The sequence below is a fragment of the Oreochromis aureus genome, linkage group 3 (genome assembly GCF_013358895.1).
Source record: "Oreochromis aureus strain Israel breed Guangdong linkage group 3, ZZ_aureus, whole genome shotgun sequence".
Taxonomy (NCBI): domain Eukaryota; kingdom Metazoa; phylum Chordata; class Actinopteri; order Cichliformes; family Cichlidae; genus Oreochromis; species Oreochromis aureus.
The window spans coordinates 46,456,198-46,464,361 of NC_052944.1; positions in this window are offsets into that span (position 1 = coordinate 46,456,198).

Sequence of the window (8,164 nt, forward strand, 5' to 3'; positions counted from 1 at the left end):
ATCTAATGTGGCAGCAGAGGCTGCAACAGGACTAATATAGTCTATCTAACGGTATCCATATTGGTTAGAATTAAGATTATTTTTATGAGGACAGTCTTCTTGGTAATGCATAGGGCAGTGGGAGCCATGTGGACTGTATTCATTTCTGTTGTGACATTATCTAATTCACCCAATATGCAAACTAAAAGGGAGGCTGGAATGTTAAATTACAGACAACTTGATAAGCCTTCATATATCCGGTGCTAAAACCTCTGAACTGGTGGACAGAACCAAAGAGTGTGCATGTAATCATCAGCTGTATTCCCTTGACAGTGTGAACAGCTGTTGGAAAACATAAAACCCTGAACATCAGTTGACCTGTATAGTTCACTCTGTGTAGTATTTTGTATTGAATTAAATTAATATTGGGATTTCTAATCAGTTTAAAGGATTTAAACATATCTGAGACCAGAGGTTTTGGTCTAAGCTGACTGATAGATCTGCCTCCCATTTTGCATTGGGGAATTCATCTATTTTGGAGAATGTCCTATATATTTTAGACAGTAACTTGGGGGTTTTGAGATAAAGGAATTGTACCACACTTGGTGGTGTTTGTAATTTAACTTAATTAGGCTTAAATTTCTTTTTAATTATAGATTTAATTTTTTCGATGTTCTAAAAATCTTTTTTTTTGTTAATCCCGTGTAGCATAACTAGTCTGTCAAACGGAATAAAGTCTATTCCTTCTAAGATATGTTCCAAGTATTTAATTCCTTTACAGCCTCAACCTGGGAAGTTAATCATATAATTTTTCTGTAGTATGTCAGGGATGAACCAAAAGTGTGTATGTTTGGGTGGAATTAATAAACAGTCAGCTATTTTTAGAAACTCCCAGATATCAGTTCCCCTTTCTGCTGTCAGAAAGGAGCTATTATTGATGCTTTTAAAGCATACATGTTGTTTGATGTTTGAGCTAATGAGTGGTAGGTCTGAAATCTCTATATTATTGCATGGTGCCTGTTCTACATCTAGCCAGGGCTCATCTAAGAGGGTATGTTTTGTTGCAGGTTTGCTAAGAAGTAGAGCAGTGGGATAGAAGAGGAGTTATGAAAGGAGCAATTAATTGAGAGAACTGTAAATTTTAACCAATCTATCGAATAATCTGAAACTCTTGAGAAAGAATTTATATAATTACCTCAATGAGAGTGGTTTGTGAGTGTTGGAGAAAAAGTAATCATCTGCATAAAGACTGATTTTATTTTCTACTTTCTTGCATCTCATGCCCTTAATCACTATAGCCTGTGTAATTTTCAGATCAGTCTTCAGCTCAGGCATCAGCTCTATTTCCACTTTAGTCATTAGCTCTGTCACCAGCTCAGTTGCTCAGCCACCTGTTCAGTCACTTCCATCCTCTGCTGGAAGCTCTAGTAAGCTCATTCAGCCAGCAGGGGACTGCATCTTGCTAATAAATCCCGGACAGACTGTTTGCACTGCACAGCCCCAGCTGTTGCATCCTGAGCCAACTGTGTGCCTGTGCAGCTACAGTTGGCCCCGCCTCTCACAGAGGTCTCCGCACCTGCTGGCCCTGCCTTTGTTCCTGCTGGGGGTTCTAGAGAACTGCACCAGTTGCCTGTTCCTGCTGGAGGCCCAGGAGAGCCCCTCCAGCAACTTTCCTTGTCAGCTGGGGGTTCAGGAGAACCGCTCCAGCCTCATGCCACGTCAGCTTCAGTAGATCCAAACAGATCGAACAAGAGAATTTCAGTGTGCCTAACTGATTTCCTCTCTGTGCCATTTCTCCTCTCAGCAGTTGTAATTGTGGGATGAGTTTTGACCTCTATAGGAAATAAAAGTAGCATACTTGCATTCTTTTCTGTCCCATTATCATACTGAGTTGTTGTGAATTTACCTCCTACTTTACACTTTATAATGACCACACTAATCCTTGAGCTGAAGTTGGGGATGGGGAGGAACCAGGAAATAGGTGAATGTACTGGTAAAACTGGATCCTCTTTCTGAGAAAAGGATGGTGTTACGGGTTCGAAATTGAGGACGAGAGTAAAACAATGATGGTCCAGAAGAGGTCAATCAAACAATTGATTTTAATGAATGCACGCCGCGTGGAGAGGTGTAAACTGCAAAACAGTTGTACATCTCTGCCCAAAATACACTCTAGATTGCTTTTATAACATCAGGGTATTGTAACGCCCCTTCTTGCGTTTACAAGCACATAATTTGCATGTACAGAACATTCATGTATTTTAAGAATTAAATGCAAACACAGAGGTTCCTCCTTGTGGCATACTCTTCCGAACATGGTGATGACCTAAGGCCTTTGAGGTCACCATGGACTGGACATCCTTCCGTCACCTGTAACTAAGCAAACTCAAATGCAACAAGAAGCTGAATACATTCAGGCCTTTGCTCAGCTACTTTTTTACTATACCAATATACTCAGCATATGAGTTATGATACATATATATTTAACTCAATCATTTTAAAGTAGTTATAACTGCACCTGTAATAAAAATGTTAATATTTGATTATGATAACCCCTATAATATAAATTATAACATAATGCCAGCAACTTCAATAAACACTTTGATGAAATGATAATTAATGCAATGATAAGATGATGGTTATGTAAAATAATCCCTGTAATTCCACAATTCCCCCTTTTGACGTCTTCCAAAGACGTCACTACACTATTCCCAGGTCCACTACCTTCGCTCTGACCCTCTCTAGCCGCCCCCTGACTCAGCAAATCCGACAACCACCTCATGTCCTCTAGGTGGTCCAGCAATAAAACACCAGCTCCCACTTGAAAACACTTCATGCTTAAGTGGTCTCTGCTCCTTTTCTGGGTCCCTCTCTAGTGGAAATCTTCTCCTGTAAGGGATAAAAACAAACAACCTCTCTCTGCTACACCTTACTAACCTACTGTGTTCATCTCAGGTTCCTGTCATTATTCAAAGTTGGTTCACAATATCATATCAGGCAAAATCACAAACCCTACTGCCACGTCTACTTTGTTAAGCTCTTCAGCTAGACTCTGTACCGGTTTGCCAATCTGTGTGTACATGTCTCTACACTTTTAATGTCTAAATGCACATCTGGATGTATGTGCACTTGTATGTCTATCTGCATCTATGAGTCAATGATTTGTCAGATATAAGGCGTTAATGTGAGAAATGTTTCCTGACTATTAACTCCTGATACTCGAGGAACTTTCCTGTTTGCCGAACTTCCTAGGTTTGGCCTTTTACACTTTTACTAAAGAAATTTTAACAGAGCCCAAAGAGATTTTTATTTTACTCCTGTGCTTGACAGGTTAAGCGAAGTTGTTTTTGTTTTGTTTTGAAATTTTTCCCTTCTGTGTGTGTGTGTGTACATAAGTAAGAATATGATAATCAACATAAGATCCCTGGTTTGCAAATGATTTTCTGCCCCGCTGCAGGGCAACATCCTACATCATTTTGTGGTGAGTCTATGTTGGCTAGTTTAATGCAAATATGTAACAGTTGCTTCATTACATTGCCCACTCAGAGTTGCGCAGTTTCAAAGTATGTGGAGAGTTCAATACACATTTCTTGGCTAATTATTTTCCCAATAAAAGTGAAATCACACATTGCATTTGATTTCACTTATATATTATCATGTTCTGGGCTCTATCCATTATATTAACTTTATTTAATCTCAATACTCTTTATGTGTGTGAGCAACGCTTTTAGTTTTATTAAACACAACCCAAGTAAAATGCACACCATCCCCATGTCAGCCTAAATCTCCGCTAAAAAGCACACTTCAAAATTTTCTATCTGGATTTACGCCTCTTTTGGCCTCAAGCATATACATAACATGCCAAGGTTACTGTTAATGCCCGTTAGACAAGTTTCCATTATCTACAACATTTTGTTTCACCCGGCTCACCCTCACACATTTCCTGTTCACTCATTGCATATTTATCTTTAACACCATTTACCTCAGTAGTCGCTAAGCAGAAACAAAGCAACCTGTGGTCCACCTTTACCCTGTAAAATAAACCCCTGTCATGATTGTGTCTGTAAGCATGTTTTGCATTCATTCATTACACTCCCCGCCATTCCTGCAAGTTAGGAGCTGTAAAGTTGAAAGCTGCATCAAGTCCAGGCCTTTGGCCTGGCCTATATTTAAATCATGTGTGTTTGTAAGCGTGCATGCAATTCACCTGCTATGTTCTCATCTTCCCTCAACATGTATCACCTGGACACTCTCACCAGTGAAGCTTAAAACCCTCTTGGATAGAACATCAACTCTAAACAAGCACAGTTATGCATTGTGTATAAAATTAACTCAACCTCATGCTAACCTACATAAGTACCTGTCTTAAGAGAGACCTCTGCACAGCTCAGACGCCAGTTGCAAGAGCTCTCTAACATTAGAATCATCAGCTGTGACTTATATAGTGTTATTTCGGTACTTTATACTTCACATTTTTTTGAACGTTGTTTATATGGGGAGTTCCTCTTTTGTGTCTATATTTATTAATATGCCTTGTGCACTAAAGCTTCCTGTTTTTCAGTCTGGCTGAGCACTTGTTTGTGAGTATAAACTGGCCTCTACAAGCCTTCATTAGCAGATACACATTACAAATACTTCATATATACAGAGAAAAACCCAATAATCCACATTTCACTATTTTGTTCTTTGGTTCAGATTTGGATTCTGTATTGTTCTTTATTTATTATTATTTTGTCATAAAATAAATCAACCAAATAACTTAAGGTGTGTGACAGCACCTTGCGTTTACGCCAGGCTGTGAACTGCCCTAAATCTACTTGCTACACCCCCTTTTCACCTAGTTTAATTTTTTCAATCCTAATTTAAACTATTCCTGACTTCCCTCAATGCACACTGTAAAGTGTAAAAGATACAATTAGCTTTCTCCTGGTAAAAGGTCCTACATTATTTTCTCTACCTTTGGAAACATCCTCTATCGAGTTAACCCATTTCATTTTTCAAACTTAGGCCTGATTTCTTCGCCCCCTTTAACGGGTAGCGCATATCCGGTCTGAACACTGTGTTTGGGCAATTTACGAATTGTTGCAGGATTTCTATGTTATGTAAAGTTCCTCTCATCCCTTTTATGCTTCCATTATAACCTGTGTCTAACAAGCTTTTGATCTTCTTTGTAATATCAACAACTAGGTGTATTTGTGCTCTGTTCTTCTCCTTTCTCTCGTCTGATCATTTCAAGTACGTCCTGTACCAAATTTGCTTCCTCTTTTCAAGTCCCACATTTAATTACAATCTCAAACATATTTGCCCTATATTGCTGTCTCGACGTGTTTCCTGTCCACTTAACAGAGTTATTCTCAGAACTCAGAGCTGAGGTTCCCCTTTTCTAAGTCTGTATGTTCTACAAGAAAGCAAGTCGGTAAACAAGTTTCTCATCACAAAGGTTATTAGGTAAAGGTCACGTAGACATTTGCTTAGTACCCCTAAAAGAGCACCTTTCATGTAGCTAATCGCATATATTAACACCCCCCTTTTTGTGACACATCTCATGTGTTACAAACTCAAAATCCTTCACTCAAGCTTAGGAAATTAAAAGAAAAAGGTTAGTCCTATCATATTAGGCATAAATGCTCCGGAGCTTCAAACCTGTATTTAAGGAATGAAATCAAATTAATCATCATGTCAAATCCTTTCTTGGCTCCATCCACAGCCTGCATCCTTGAAACGTCCTATAAACAAAAGCCTGTGTGTTAACCAGAACATCACCTTTTATACTCACTTTCTCCACTGATGATCCAACCTGTGTTATAACCCAAAATAAACTTACACAGAACAGTTATTGATCATGTGTCCCCTCCGTTCATGGTAACTTAAGTTACATCAATGTTTCCCTTTTAGCATTTAGCATTCTATAATGTAATAACATAATCCAACCCCAGTAAATAATTTTCTCAACGCACACATCAATATCCCAAAATCAGCATCCCCAGATTTAAGTCTCCCAGTTGTCCTGTTTGTCAACCTGTTATTTATTTCCCCTCTTGGTCCCATCACTCACATTCACTCCCATGCATTCACACGTGATATTTTTGCTGATCTGCAGCCCTCTGCGCACGTCATCAGATGCTCCACATCAGCAAAATGAGCTCAATCATTTGTTTTATTTCGTTTTCCTTTTTAGGAAAATAGTTCTCTATAGTTTTGACTGGATTGAATCGATCAATCCATTTTTAGACAGAGACTTGCCGCCAATCAGTCTCTGATTGTAATCAATTATAATTCTGTAATGCCCACCTGATTTTCGTACTTGGTAATTTTGTCAGCGCCGTCGGTTCATTCTCTTCCGGGCCTGCTTAGAACAAAAATGAAAAAAGAGGAACAAAAATGAAAAAAGAGAGCTGATTATTAGCTCATCAAAGTACAAAACAAAATCACCTGACAGGTTTTTTCTAAGTGCACTGTTATAAAAACTATGGGCCCTTTTAGACATGTCCATGTTTATCAAAACTCCCTCTATTAAAAATAAAACAACAACCTCAAAAATCTTCAACAATCTGAAATTTCACCCGTTCGACACACTGAAAACCTCGCCAAAAGCTGCACCGTTTCGTACACAACAATATCCCCCTTTAGGCACTTTACCATACTCAGATTCAGCCTAAGATCTTACAACAATGTGTCAACACTAATTTATAAACCTCCTAATCAAATTTGCACCTCTGAACAATCTACCCCTCCTTTAAGGCCTCAATCACACACACACAGCAAGCTCCTCTGTCCACATTCACACAAGCTCTCAAACTTTTTCCATACTCAGCCATATCTCAACAATTTAACTTGGCAAAAGAAATACTTTTTTAAACCTCATGCCACTATTCAATTATTTTCATTTTCTTTCTATACTAATCACTTGTTTTGATCACTCAGTGCAAAAGCACTGCTAAGTCACCCTTTTAGACTAGTTTAATCACTTTATTAAACATTCACACCATTCTATCACTCATACAAGTAGCAAGCCGATCTTCATTGCGTATGTTTGTGTGTGCTATTTTGCATATATGGCTTCACAGTCTCACAGACACTTTCCCATTCTCCAGTTAAAGAGTCAGTTTTCTCCGTCCCCCAATCACTAACCCAAATTTTACTTCCCCACCTTAAATCACAGCCCTGCTGGTCTTCCACCACCAGTTAGGGCTTGCTGTCAGGTTCCTGGACACTGTAAACAATTCAACCAGAAACTTGCCTTAACATATCCATTCATGTTAACCTGTAGTTTCATCGACTCCTGGATCTGGAGAATTGGTCCAGGTCTGCTTACCCCTAAAAATAACAAACTAAAACATTTTCATTATTATCACGGACGCCTAAACGACCCATTTCTCTTTTCTAGTCAAAAATACCAATTATGCCATGTATGTAAGCGTGTTCTTCCTTGCGTTATGTGGTCATGTAAATGCAGTGTAAGCTGTTTTCTTCATTGCATCCTTATATATTCATTGCATTTTCATGTATTCATATTTAATTTATGCATCTTTTCACTGAGCTCTAGATTCAAACTATCTCACTTCTGATTCGTTTCAAAAATAATCTCACATGTAACAATTGGTATATGTGTGTTTTCTATTCATTAATATAATTGTCAGTTATTTTGATTATCTTTACCTTTTGTATTGTTTACCTCTTTGCTGTGATATGGTGGACATCCCTAAACAATTCATGGGTTCAGGGTTCAATTTCAATCCAATCATCTCCTATCTTCTCGCAGTCCAACTCGTCCAGCTTCATCTCTCACTGGTCCTTTTTCATTCACAGTGTCCTGTTCGGGCTTCAGAGCCCCAGCAAACACAGTCGGTTTCTTCTCTGTTTTGATCTTTCAGTATTTCCTCTTCCTTCAGTCTTATTTTCATTTGCTCTGTTTTCTTCTCCATTCATCTTTTCAGTCTTTTCTTCCAAGATTGCTCCAAGCTTGGCAAATATGACAGTCAGTGCCTTCAAGCAGACATATCACGCTGTTCTTCACCAGCATGCATGTTGCATCACGTGCTTTCTTCCATGCTGCTGGACTCATCAGTCGTTGTCAGTGTTACTGCTTTCGCGTGCACTGTCTTTTAGCTTCCGTTACTTCTTCACATCCACGATGTTCTATCGATCTTCATCAGGAAATTGACTGTCCTTTGCGTTTCTTCTCGGG